General features: G+C 42.5%; 1 non-coding gene across 1 annotated transcript; it reads left to right on the plus strand.

Moving 5' to 3' along the window:
* Positions 1-307: 307 nt before the first annotated feature.
* TRNAM-CAU (transfer RNA methionine (anticodon CAU)) lies at positions 308-381 on the plus strand. The gene has a single exon. It is a non-coding gene; the product is annotated as a tRNA-Met (tRNA).
* Positions 382-13,780: the final 13,399 nt, after the last annotated feature.

Here is a 13,780-nt window from a genome sequence, read left to right on the forward strand (position 1 = left end):
TCTTTCAACACAAAGAGGGTGCCAAGGGAGCAAGAAAAATGAGGGGAAGAGACTTCATTGGATTTAACAGTAAAAAAAATTACTGGTGACTTTGGACAGAGCAATTTTCGTGGTGTGGTGAGGACAGAAGTGAGATTTCAGTGGGTCAAGGAGTCCATGGTAGGTAGGAAATGAAGACAGCAAGTGTGGACAATTCTTTTAAGAAGTTTAGTGTTGAAAGGTGGGAGGGAGTGGCGAAAAGAGAAGAAGTGGCTGCAGGAAGAACATGGCATGAGGAGGCTAAATAAACAGTAGAAAGACTTGGGGCGGCCGGTTAGCTCAGTTGGTTAGAGTGTGGTGCTCATAACACCAAGGTTGTTGGTTCGATCCCCACATGGGCCACTGTGAGTGGGCCACTGTGAGCTGCACCCTCCTTAAAAAAAAAAAAGTAGAAAGACTTACATGGGTTTAAATGTTGATAGTAAAGGAGGGACACCTCCTCCAGCCTTACAGAACGGAATGAGAGAGAAGGGTACAGTTGCAGAAATAGTTGTAGGTCTGGTGAGCAGAAATTTTGTGTGCTCCCACCTGATAATATTTTTCTTTTTTTCTCAGTGAAGTAGGAACCAAGGTCCCTTTGCAGAGACTGAAGAGGCTGGGGGAGAAACCAGAGGTAAGATAAGAATGGAAAAGGTTTGAAATAGTCTCTGCGGAAACTGAGAAGGACGGAGTTGAGTGTGGAAACAGAAAGATTTCTAGGCACCATGGAGAGTGACCTCAGGTGGAGTTACACGTCATTGATTTATGGTCACAACAGTGGTGTGATTTTTCTCCAGCAGTTCTCAGATGTCTAGATATAAGCAGAAAGCAGAAGTTGGATCCATCCAAGAATAGGGTTTGGGCACATGGATTTGATGGGAGGGATGGAACAAAGATGTTAATAATTCTGGCGAGAGAGGTTAGAGTGCTAGGCCACAGAATATAAGCTAGACATAAAAAGGAAGGTGGGAGGGAGCTGATGTTATGTCGGGAGAAATTAGTGGGTCAAGTAAGAAGAACTCCCTTAAGGTAAATCAACAGGTGTGGTGGCCACAACTGAGTGGGGCAGGGGATGTGTAGGAGACTGGTCAGTGGAGCGTGTGAACAGAAGGTGTCAGAGGTAGTGCAGTTCTAAGAATGACAAGTTCCACAACAAAGCCACGGAGTGAGTGAATTGAGGGGAGTGTAGGCGAAGGTCATGGAAGAAGAGGAGATGCACGACTCGGATAGGGGTGCTTTGTTGTCTATAAGGGTGGTGAAGTTCATAGGATAATGGCAGGTCTGGGGTGGAGAAAACACAATGGGCAGTCCACTGACTGAGGGGGAGTGACCAGGAAGCTAGGAGCTGGCAGAGATGAGATTTAGAGAGTGACAGAGTTAAGTCATGTGAGTCTCCAAAGCCCAAAGGGTGGAGAATGGGGTGGAAGAAGCACGAAGAGCCAGGTGCCCCACCTGCTCCACCTCCCAACCTGACACCCTATGAGTGAGAGATGGAGCACTTCTAGGTGAGAGATCCACAGGAACAGGGGGTTTCCGTTAGGGCTGAGAGGGAGTGAGCGAGGATGCAGGGAAGTTCACGGTGGGATAGGAGTTGCAAATGGTCCAGTAGAAAGGATGTAGTATGAGTGGAGAGGAAAGAAAACTGGAAGGATTCATATAGACAGCAAATAGGGACCAGAAAAAACTGGCATGGAGGATTTGGCTGGTGATCAATTTTTCAACAGAATTACCTCTGACGGCTGGGGAGAAGTGTTAGGGTGCAGCCCCCTGCACCCAACCATCCTGCAGATGAGCACTGAGGTTACGCGTTGAAGCACACGAAAATGCTACTATTCACTCTTTTTGTCCTACAAAAATGACAATGTCATATGGTTCGACCTAATTGTCTCTGCATACTAAGGGAATGATTTTTTTCAGCAGTGGCCTGGGATTAAAAGGCTACAACTTTCTGCTAATTTAAGATCTCAATAGATGGAGCTGTAAGTGGAGGTGGTAACTCCGGTCTCTGACGTGACCACAGCAGGGAGTGCTCGTCGCTGGCATCATACCAGGTTCTGGTACCCAGGATACTCAGCAGCGGGAGGGAACGAGAGGAATGCCCAAGGACAGACATCAAGCTGGAGACCAGCGGTGAGAGAATGATCCAGCTGTGGATGTGGGACCAGAACAAGGGGCTGTGTGCGAGCTGAGGACAGAGGTGGGGAACGAACAGGTGTAGGTCTGAGTAGGAGCAAAGAAACAGAAGGTGAAAAAGGTGACAGAGGGCCACAGGGAATGAGATCAAAAGAAGGAAAGCAAAGGAGAAAGACAGGTAAAACCTCAGCAAGTGCCTCATATCAGAAACACCTTCTTTTCCCTAGGAAAGGAAATGCCGCCTCCCCCAAAACCAATTATAGTGGCAGGGGAGGGAAGGCATGGCACACAATAAGGAGAGAAAAATGACTGTAAAGCACTTTGCAAAAATAAAGAGTTATATAAAGTCCCAATAATAATAAATCACCTTGCCTGAGGTATGAAAACCTTAAAATAACCTGAAAAATCAAAACGTGGAGAAGCAGAAGGCATTGATGAGCTTCCAGAAGGTTTGTGTGCTTGCTTTAAATTCCTCCCCCTCAACATTTCCAGCCAGGTTCTTTAAGAACAGACCTCAATCAAGTTCTCCAAGGAAAATGGGTCTAGCCCCCTGTTTAAATCTGCATATCCCCATTCTGGTCCCGCCCCCGGGTCCCTCAGAGGAGGGCACAGACGCTGGGGAATCTTATTGCTGAATCTAGCATCTGCCTTCTTGAATACTGATGCATCTTCTTTGTGAATGTTTTCTTTTCTTCCTTTTGTTCTATAAAGAGAGAGATTGAAAAAAATAATCTTCATTCCTGGAAAAAGAAAAATAGGTCTTTCCGAATTCTCCGTACTAGAGCTCTGTTCTTTATATATCTACTTGTTCCATTGTTAAATAAACCCACATATTTAAGGCTGACACATTCTCTTAACTAATGCCTTGTCAGGCCCATGTGTCTGGCTAAAAATGGACCTTGATGACTGCTGTTTCCATTTTTTTTTCCTAAGGAATAATTTGATTATTTTTATCCTGTTTCTCTCTACCACCACTCACAAGAAAATGGTTATCTGTTCACAGAAACCATTTTTAAATAAGCTGAGTGCTCAAGCATGTACAAGACAGAAAGTTTGCTTTAAAAATATGTATAAGGCACACACATAGACTCACCGCCCTGTGAAAATTAGCTTTAAATTTGGTGTAAAGTCTCTCCTGCCATAAAGCTGTTTCCTGTTCGACCTCTTACAATATTACGTGCATCCCTACATCTTACTTTGTGCAGACCTGAATATCCCCCAGAAAATGGATAATTTAATAAAAGAGGGTGATATGAATCACCCAGGGACAATTTGAATTATTATCTGTAGATAATTCATTGTGCACATATTTCTAGTGAGATCCTTAAATCAGCAGGGCTTCTTAATCAGAGACTTTCAAATTTGGTCTGTAATAACTGGAGACTTGACCCATAAATCAGCAAATAGACCAGCAGGCTCGCCACATGCTTCACATTTCTTCTCGGGAGAAAAAGACACTTAATTATCCTGAGGTCACAGAAGAAGGGAAAAATGGACATGAAAAGATGTTTGGGTTTTATAGCAAAGTATAACTAATTTCAGCATTGCCTTCAAAGTGAGCTCATGAAAAGAAGACAATGAAAGCATCTGAACTTGAGTTAGGTGTTATGTACAGAGAAAAATGTTTTCAATGTTTATAGGAACAATTTTAGCAACCAACCCTGCCTTCCGTTTCTAATAAGATAATCATCTCGAACTTGAACATTGTTTTTTTCATGTTACCAGTTTTGCAAATTAAATTTCTAATATGGAAGGCCAGGGTAATGACGCTGACTATAAGAATGAAAATATCTAGTCACGGACTCACAACATAGGACTTGTTATTTTAATCAATACAGTGGTACCTCGGTTTTCGAACGTAATCCGTTCCGGAAGACCATTCGAGTTCTGAAACGTTCGAAAACAGCTGACAGTGAGGCCTCAGGATCTTGCACTCAGCGGAAGCCGCATGACATGTCCAACTTCCGCGGCGTGTTCGAAAACTGAAGCATTTACTTCCGAGTTTTCGGCGTTCATAAACCGAAATGTTCGTCAACGGAGACGTTCGAAAACCAAGGTACTACTGTGTAAGTTATGTTAATAAAAGGATCAAGTTCTATTTCAAGTATCTTTCCTTACCCCCGCTTCACTAGAACCTCTCAGTCATTACGCTGCCCTCTTCCTACTCTTATTCCTCCCCCCGCGGTAGCTGCGCTCCATTAAGGACCTAATATTGATCTCATAGTGCAGTGTGAAGTTCGCCTTGGGTTCAAATCCTAATGCCCATTCGCACTGCGTAGTGGATGCCACTGGTGCAATGCCCAGATACCCTCCCCCTGGGTGGTGCGCTCATCTCCCAGCTGCTGGAAGTGAAGGCGGCTAACAGCTCACAGCTATCCTCTTCTCCAGGAAATGGCTTTCAGACAAATGGGAGCCCCTTCTCCCAGGAGATTAAGACCCGTCCCCTCCCAGGGGCCACCATGAGCCAATGACTGACTGACAAAAGGGTAGAAAAGGCCAACCATCTCTAGGGGAGACCAATTCTGTGGTGCTGTTTGTGGCCCAGGGCTCCCCTGGGATCAGGTTAAAATCCGCTACTAGTCTAGACCACATTCTTGTTGAACTCTTTCTCCACTTCTCCCAAGAGCATGTGCTCAATAAGCACTTGAAAAAGTATCTGTGCTTCCAGCTCTGCTTCTAGGAAACTCAACGTAAGATGCGCTGAGATCCTGGACACTCAACATGTATATTAGCAGTTCCTTCACATGCGAAATGAAGATAATAATGCACATCTCGGGGGTGGCCGGTTAGCTCAGTTGGTTAGAGCAAGATGCTCGTAACACCAGGGTTGCCGGTTCGATTCCCACATGGGCCACTGTGAGCTGCGCCCTCCACAACTAGATTGAAACAACTACTTGACTTGGAGCTGATGGGTCCTGGAAAAACACACTTAAAATAAATAAAAGTTTAGAAAGTAATAATAATAATGCACATTGCACAGGATTGTTGTACAGGTTAAGTAAGAAATGTTGTGCAAAAACCCTTGATCAACCAAAGTGCTATTACAATTTAAAGGACTATTATGACCTAATGTAAATGTGAGACAGTGTGCGTATTGCTTTTCCCATAGATGGAGTGGTGTGAAGTGCACCTCTTTAATAAAAGAGCTTCTTCACTTGGTTTCTTGGTTCTCCTCTGATCCCATGAGGTCTGTCACTGGCTCCTACTTCTCTGCCCAGCCTCTTAACGCAGAAGGAAGAGCACAGGCCACCTCTTTCGGTCCAAGTGTATGTTGAGGGTCTCCTTACATCGAGGACTTCCAGCTCTAAATCTCCAGCCCCGACCCCTCTCTAAAACTCCAGACTCACCAGACAGCTCCATGTGGCTACGTGTCTGACAGACATCTGACTCAACAGGGCCAAAGCAGTACTGCCCACCTCGCTCCCGGTCTCTTCCACCCACCTTCCCCCATTCAGTAAACAGCATTGCTTTTCACAGAGTCGTTCAAGTCAAAACTCTAGGAATTACCCTTGATTTTTTTTTTTGTTCTTTCACTCTTTATATCCAGTCACTCAGTAAGTTCTGCCACCTCTTTCTTTCTTCAATTTCCACTTTTCCGCATCTCCACTACCATTGACATAATCCAAGTCACCATCATTTCTTCCTTGAATCACTGCACCCTGACAATCCACTCCTTTAAAATATCAAGACCATGTCAGTGACCTGTTTAAAACCTTCCAATGGCTTCCCAATGTTTTCAGAACAGGCTCTCTGTGTCTCTTTCTCTGTCTCTCTTCGGTCTTTCTGTCTCTCTCTCCCACTCCCTCTCCCCTTATCTCTCACCTTCTCCTCCCTTTCCCTTTCTTCTCCCTTTCCTTCCTGTCTCCTCCTCTTTTTCCTCCTCCTCCTTCTTTTGCTTCTTCTCTCTCCCTCCTTCTCTCCTGCTCTTCTTTGCCCTTTCCCTTCTTCTCCCACCTGATACACACATGCTCACACGCACACTCACACATTAGTACTATAGCCCAGCCACGTACTTTCTTTTCATTCTTTGAAAATGCCAGAACAGAGGAGGCCAGATGGCTCAGTTGGTTAGAGCGCGAGCTCTCAACAACAAGGTTGCTGGTTCAATTCCCACATGGGATGGTGGGCTGTGCCCCCTGCAACTAAGATTGAAAATGGCAACTGGACTTGGAGCTGAGCTGCACCCTCCACAACTAAGATTGAAGGACAATGACTTGGAGCTGACGGGCCCAGGAGAAACACACTGCTCCCCAATAGGCCAAAACAGTACTTGCCTCAGGGCCTTTGCATTTGCTGTTTCCTCAGCCAGAAATGTCCTTCCCCAGACTTCCTTGCTGTTTCCTTTTTGTCATGCAAAGTTTGTTTTAGTCTTCCCAATTTAAAATAGCCACCCAGGCATAGTCTGTTTTAGACATCATCCTATTTTAATTTTCTGAAAATCCTTTCTCACTCCTTGTTTACTTACCTGTTTGCGTATTATCTGTCTTCTCCACCTCTCTAAGTTTCATAACAGCAGGGATCTTGTTTGTTTTGTTCACAGCCTATCCCAAGGACCTAAAACAGTGCCTGATACATAGTAAGTGACCACTAGATACAAGTTTTAAAAAATGTTTTGTACAGTTGTAATTGACACATCACATATTAGTTTCACGTGTACAACGTAATGATTCAATATGTGTAATATATTGTGAAAATGATCACCACAATAAATATAGTTAACATTTGTCACCATACATAGTTATAATTTTTTTCTCGTGAAATAGTTCTTAAGTGACTACATTAATGGATTCGTGAATGAATAAATGGAACACTGGACCAAAGCTTGGGATCCAACTCAGCTATACCACCTGTTACCTGTGAGACCTAGGGCAAGTTAATGGATCCTTTCAAGTGTGTTTTGGATGGGACTTGCTAAACTGATGCTAAAGTGAAAGAGGTCACTGAGGTTTTAGTCTCTCAGAATGCAGTAAGGCCTAGAAACCCTCTTCTTTTCCTGGGTCCTAGTCTCACTCTGCAGGTAAAAGGTTAATCATGGGACAAGGTGGCTGTTTCGTGCAGGTCTCAGCCTATCAATAATCAGTATTGTGGTTTGGACCAGCCCTTGTGGTTCTTATGATTGCAAGACGCCCTTCAGCAATAACCATCAGGAAACATTGAAAAAAATAAAGGCTTATTACTCACAGGACCTGGAAATTACAGGGCATACCTGGGGCCACACAGCAAGGTGGGGGTGTGGGGAAGGGCTGAGAGAGAGAGAGAGAGAGAGAGAGAGAGAGAGAGAGAGAGAGAGAGAGCTCATGGTTCTGCCTTTTATTGGGGCCGAGAGGGCAGGGGAATCCTAGAGTTTCATGGGCTCACTCTTTATTGGTGAATTTAAAACATAAGAGCAGAAATTTAAAGTGCATGATGAGAAAAACAAGTGACCCAAATGGTCAGTTATCTAAATCAACCAGGATTCCAAAACAAAGGCGCCTCGTGGTGGATAGGGGGAGGGGGTGGTGTGTGCCTGCAAGCTTCCCGGCTCTTTATCTCTGGTGAGGCTTGCAATGTGTTTATTCGAGATAGCCCTCTTGAAGTGGAAGCCTCTCAGAAACGGATGCCTCGACAATCAAGACTTAAGTCAGGCACTTGCATTACAAAAAAAGAAAACAAAAACTGTCAGGGTCAACAGGGCCTATAATGACCAACAGCTCTTGCCCAGAACTGGGGGTTTCCTGGCACAGCAGACTTTGAGTGCTGAAAATGGGATAGTCCTGGGCAACGCTGGGCAGTTGGTCACCATCCAGTGGGGTGTGGTGCAGCACCTCCAGATCCAGGGCTCAGAGCAGCAGGGAGGAACCTCAATAGGAAAACAGCATCAGAGTGGCAAGTGGGTTTAATCAGGAGCTTGATGGAGCCTCGAGCTGAATGGGAAATATCCTTCGACAGGCTTTAATCTCGTGGAGCTTTATTACTATTGATGTTATTTTACTTTTTAGTTTGGAAAAGGTTTCAACCAGAGATATCAGCAAGAAGATATCTCTGTATTTTTTTTAACCCACATTCACCAATTTTTGACATTTTGCTGTAGTTGCTTTATTAGTCTCTCTGTTTCATTTTTTTCTGGACCATTTGAGAGTGGACTACATCATTATGCTTCTTCTTTTTTTTAAGTTCATTTGTTTATTTAAGTGTGTTTTTCCAGGACCCATCAGCTCCAAGTCAAGTAGTTGTTTCAATCTAGTCGTGGAGGGCGCAGCTCACAGTGGCCCATGTGGGGATTGAACCGGCAACCTTGTTGTTAAGAGCACCGCGCTCTAACCAACTGAACTAACCGGCCACCCCTCTTTATGCTTCTTACCCCGTTACTATTTCAGTGTGTATATCCTAAGAATAAGGATAATCTCTTACATGACCATAATAGTTATCAAATTTAGGAAATTTAACACTAATGCAGTATTTTTATTTAATCAGCAGTGTATATGCCAAACAAATCAGTTTTCCCAGTAGTGTCCTTTGTAGTAAAAAAGAAGAAGTCTTCCATCCCAGGATCCAGTCAGGGAAAACTAAGCAACATATTATTCAGAGATGCACTCATGTGTGATTCAAACAAACAAACAAACAATCCTATGAAGCAAATGAGCTAATTAGCAATACAAAATCCAGGATACTGGTCACCTAAGGGTTCAGGGACAGGATCTCCAGGGAGCTTCTTTTTTTTTTTAAGGAGGGTGCAGCTCACAGTGGCCCATGTGGGGATCGAACCAGCAATCTTGTGGTGCCATGTTTTCCCAAAAATAAGACCGGGTCTTATACCGTATTTTCCCGAAAATTAGACTGGGTCTTATATTAATTTTTGCTCCAAAAGACTCATTAGGGCGTATTTGCAGGGGATGTCTTATTTTTTCACGTACAACAATCTATTTATTCAAATACAGTCATGTCATCTTCTGGAACATCGTCATAATGTACTAAATGCGTCTGTCTGGCTGACGATCATAACTGAGGCTTATTTTCAGGGTAGGTTTTATTTTCGGGGAAACATGGTAGTAGCAACGCGCTCTAACCAACTGTGATAATTGGCCACCCCGGGGAGCTTCTAATGCGGAGTAATGTTCTATTTCTGAAGTTGGGTGGTAGGTACATCAGTGTGCATTTCATGATTATTCTTTAATTTGTATGTGTACATTTTGCACCCTTATCTGTATAACTTATGTGTATGATATATCTCATAAAACTTTTTTCAAATTAATGGGCATAACCATATATAAATTTTATATGTAATTGCTGTACTAATACAGAGGATGCCAAAATATGTATACACATTTTAAGAAAGGAAAAAACTATTAAAATTGTAATACTCAATATATACTGATAGCAAAAGATGAATACAGGTCATGTGTATACATTTTTTTGGCACCTCGGGTGTGCAGGAATTATAAAACACATAACAACAAACATTTTTACAGGATGGGGAAAAATAAAATAAATATTCTTTTAATTTTGTTCATGGTTCTAAAAAAATACATGGTTCTAAAAAAATACTTCTGCTATTGAATTGTATTATAGAAGTTTGGCTTCATGGTTTGAACATTTAACTTTTAATGTCCTGCTACTCAGGATAGCTTCGTGTTCGCTAATTTCTCAAGATAAATATTCACTCAGGGTGGTGTCTATTGTTAATCATAGTGGGTATATGTTAATTTTTCAGATAATCTTCTTTAGTTATTTCAAATTTTGGGGATAACTTGTTGTTAGATGTCATAATATTGTCACTATTTTTACCCTCATAATATGACTGATGAAGACCTAGTTCTAAGTGTAGGAGGCGTGTCAACTCCTCCATTTACTTACATTAGTCTTGTGTTGTATAATTAGTATTTTCATCCATTTGAAGATTCTTTGTAAGAACCTCGTAAGGCCCTTATCAGTGTCTCAAGAGTTCATTTAAACTTCTTCATATAATCTGTAAATCTCAACTAGGATTACAAAAACTGTCATTGTTTATACTATCTACTTCTGTATAACTACCCCAAAGCGTAGGAACTTAAAATAATAATTTAGCATTATTACTATCAAATATTAAAAATGTGTGAGTCAGGAATTTGGAAGAGGCACAGTGGGAATAGCTCATCTCTGCACAGTAGCTGAGGGCTGCTGAATTCATGAGGTTCGGGACCTCAGCTGGGATAATTTGATTGGGAGTTGGAACAGTCGGGCCAGCCAGGTATCTCTCCCTCCACACAGCCTCTCAATTTGGCTAGCTTGGGCTTCCTCGCAGCTTGTGTACCCGAAGGTTATAAAGTGCAATGCAATGATTTCACTCATATAAAACTGAAAACAACGAAAGAACAAGACAAACAAATGAAAAACAAAAACTCATAGACACAGACAATAGTTTAGTGGATACCAGAGGGTAACGGGGGTGGGGGGTGGTAGATGAGGGTAAGGGGGATCAAATATATGGTGATGGAAGGAGAACTGACTCTGGGTGGTGAACACATAATGTAATATATAGATGATGTATTACAGAATTGTACACCTGAAATCTATGTAATTTTACTCACAATTGTCACCCCAATAAACTTTAATTTTTAAAAAAGTGCAATGCAGAAGCTATTCGTCTTTTTATAGGCTAGATCCGTAACTGGCCTAGTGTCACTTCCATCATACACTATTGGTCAATTAAGTCACTAAGGGCCAGCCTAAATTCAAGTGGCGCGGCAATTAGATTCCAGTTCTCAAGAGTAGAAAAAAATGTGCTGCCCTATATAGTCTTCCATAGAAATATATCACCAAAAGGGAGCCGTTGTAAACCCTCTTCACTGCAGAACTCCAAATCTTCCCCCGAAAGTGGGATGTGGAGGTCTCATACACCAACCAGGAAAGAAACCAGTATTGGTTAGTTGCTATATATTAGCAAAGCTTGTTTCCTTCCTCCTGTTTTTGTTAAAAAGAAATACAATTAGAAATTCCTGCACCCCTGTGGGAGCGCCTGCTCCTTTCTAAGTATAGGCAGGCATTATGGATGCTTGAAAGAGACAATGATCACGTTGAACTGAAAGATGCAAATTGGTGATTTGCTATGGCTCCACAACCCATGCAGCTGGGTTGCAGAAATTTGAACATTTGAAGTAAATGCTCTCAATTGGCTTCCAAATGCCAGTCTCTTCTTTTCATCACACAGTGGCCTGGCTTAAAATGCTGGCCTGGCTGCTAGTAGGTGCAGCTTTAGCAGTCCTGCTACACACTCTGACAGGTGGATGGGTTACTTTGATGGAGCCAGAGGCCCCACAGCTGCTAATAGTAATTATACTTGTCAGCACTGCATTCCCCTCAGGAAACTCCTGCTGCTTCATTAGGGCTAATTGCCAATAGGCAGTGCAATTTCCTAGAAGAGGCGGGGACGTAAACCCGCAGGGAGTTGACAGAACAGCTGTGTGAGCTCAGAGAAGCCAGATGTGGCCATGTGCCATTAAAGTGTAGCTGTGGGCTGCTGAATTCATTCAACCCAGTCCTGGGAACAGAACGTAAAGAATTTGGTAAGGTAGGCCAAACTCCTCTCCACATTTATTCTCCTACCAGCTTTTGGGAAAAAATATGAATACATCTTGTTGGACTTCCAACTGAAAAAAAATCTATTCTGAAGATATATTTCTTAACTCATATAGGACTTGGGTTTTACATTTTTCCCTATAGCGAGCTTCATTCATTTATCCAGACAGTAAATATTTATAAACCTACTATATGTTTGGATCAGTGCCTGTTCTCAGGGTACAGGATGAGGCGCTTTCTGCCTGGTGGGAGCCAGAGTATATACAATCTTAGGAGTTAAAGCAAGGACTTTCGCTTTTAACATGAAATGAAAACCTCTGAAGCAGAGAAGAGTCATGATCTTACCTTTCAAAGTATCAGTCTGTTTATTATGTTGACAGTAGACTTAAAGGAAGCAAAAACAACTACAGGGAGGCTATTGCAATAAGCCAAGTGAGAGATGTTGGGGGCTCAAATCAAGGTGCTCAAGGGGAGGTAATGGGAAGTAGGAGGAGTACTATGTAGATATATATATGTATATGGAAGGTAGAATCAACCGAATTTCGTGACGGATTGAATGTAGAATATCAAAGAGAGGAATAGAGGTGATTCCAAGGTTTGGGGCCTAAGTAACTCCCCAAAAGATGGAGTTGCCATCAACTGAGATGAAAAAAGCCATGAGTAGTGGAGTGAAAAGAAATCAAGAGTTCAATTTGGAATGATGATTTTGAGATGTCCATTTGACATCCAAATGAAGATGTCAAATAAGCAGTTGGATGTGTGTGTCTGAAGTTAATGAGAGCGGTCTGGACTACAGATAAATTTTGGAGTCATTGATATACAGACAGTATTTAAAGTATTTAAAAACCAAATGAGTTCACCAAGGGAGTGAGTGTAGACAGAGGATAGAAAATGACAGAAAACAGAGCTCTGGTGCACTCCACCACTGAGAGAGCAAGGGAGAAAAGGAGGTACTGACAAAAGAGACTGAGAAGAAACAACCGGGGGCTAGGAGGAAACTCAAGAGAGCAGAGTCTCAGCTGGCCTGGTGGCTCAGGTGGTTGGAGCTCTGTGCTCCTAATGCCAGAGGCGGCCGGTTCGATTCCCGCATGGGCCACTGCCAGATGGCTCAGTTGGTTAGAGCACAGGCTCTCAACCACAAGGTTGCCAGTTTGACTCATCGACTCCCACAAGGGATGGTGGGCAGCGCCCCCTGCAACTAACAACGGCAACTGGACCTGGAGCTGAGCTGTGCCCTCCACAACTAAGATTGAAAGAATAACTGCTTGACTTGAAAAAAAGTCCCGGAAGTACACACTGTTCCCCAATAAAAGTCCTGTTCCCCTTCCCCCGACCCTCGCCAAAAAAAAAGAGTGCAGAGTCTCAGAAGCCACATGAAGGAAGTGTGAGTAATGGATGAGGGGTACTTAATTCTGTCTCATAATGCTGACAGGCAGGGTAACAAGAGAACTGAGAGGTGACCATTGGATTGTGCAGAAGAAACTTAATATTTCAAATTAAATTTTTAGCAATTCTGTCTCAATCTTTAGTATCAAAAAATTTTTAACATTTTTTAGTCATGCTACATGTTTGATAATAACATGTATTATCAAATGTTGGATGTAGAATTTAAAAGTTGATTCTCACTTTTTTTTAAAAAAATTTCTTTTACCATGTTGATTTGGGAAAAGGTATGTTTTTCCCTTACAAAGTAACCTAGTATTAACGCTCTTTTCAGATTTTTTAAAATGATAAATAATGAAACTAGAAAATAAAAGCCTCCTGTAATTAGGGTGGGGATTAAGGTATAGTAGAGGTGAGAGATGTGTTGCATGTATTAATTGAATAAGCAGAATGGCCCACTTGTCCAGCTTCTGATATACATATATTTGATCATATCTCCTTATAATAAACTTCTTGCTCTAGCCTCTACCCCTTCACATTTGCAGAATGTCTCTCTTAGCACCTCTCCAACACTCCCAGTTGGTCTTAGAACTCTTCAAGGCCTTCTTAATCCAAACTTGAAATACTGTTTCTGAGTGACGTGTGTAGTGCCATGGCTAAGAGCCTCTCAAACTACACTGCCTGAGTTCAAATCCTAGCTCTGCCTCTGTAT

Source organism: Rhinolophus ferrumequinum, chromosome X (genome assembly GCF_004115265.2).
Source record: "Rhinolophus ferrumequinum isolate MPI-CBG mRhiFer1 chromosome X, mRhiFer1_v1.p, whole genome shotgun sequence".
NCBI classification, from domain to species: domain Eukaryota; kingdom Metazoa; phylum Chordata; class Mammalia; order Chiroptera; family Rhinolophidae; genus Rhinolophus; species Rhinolophus ferrumequinum.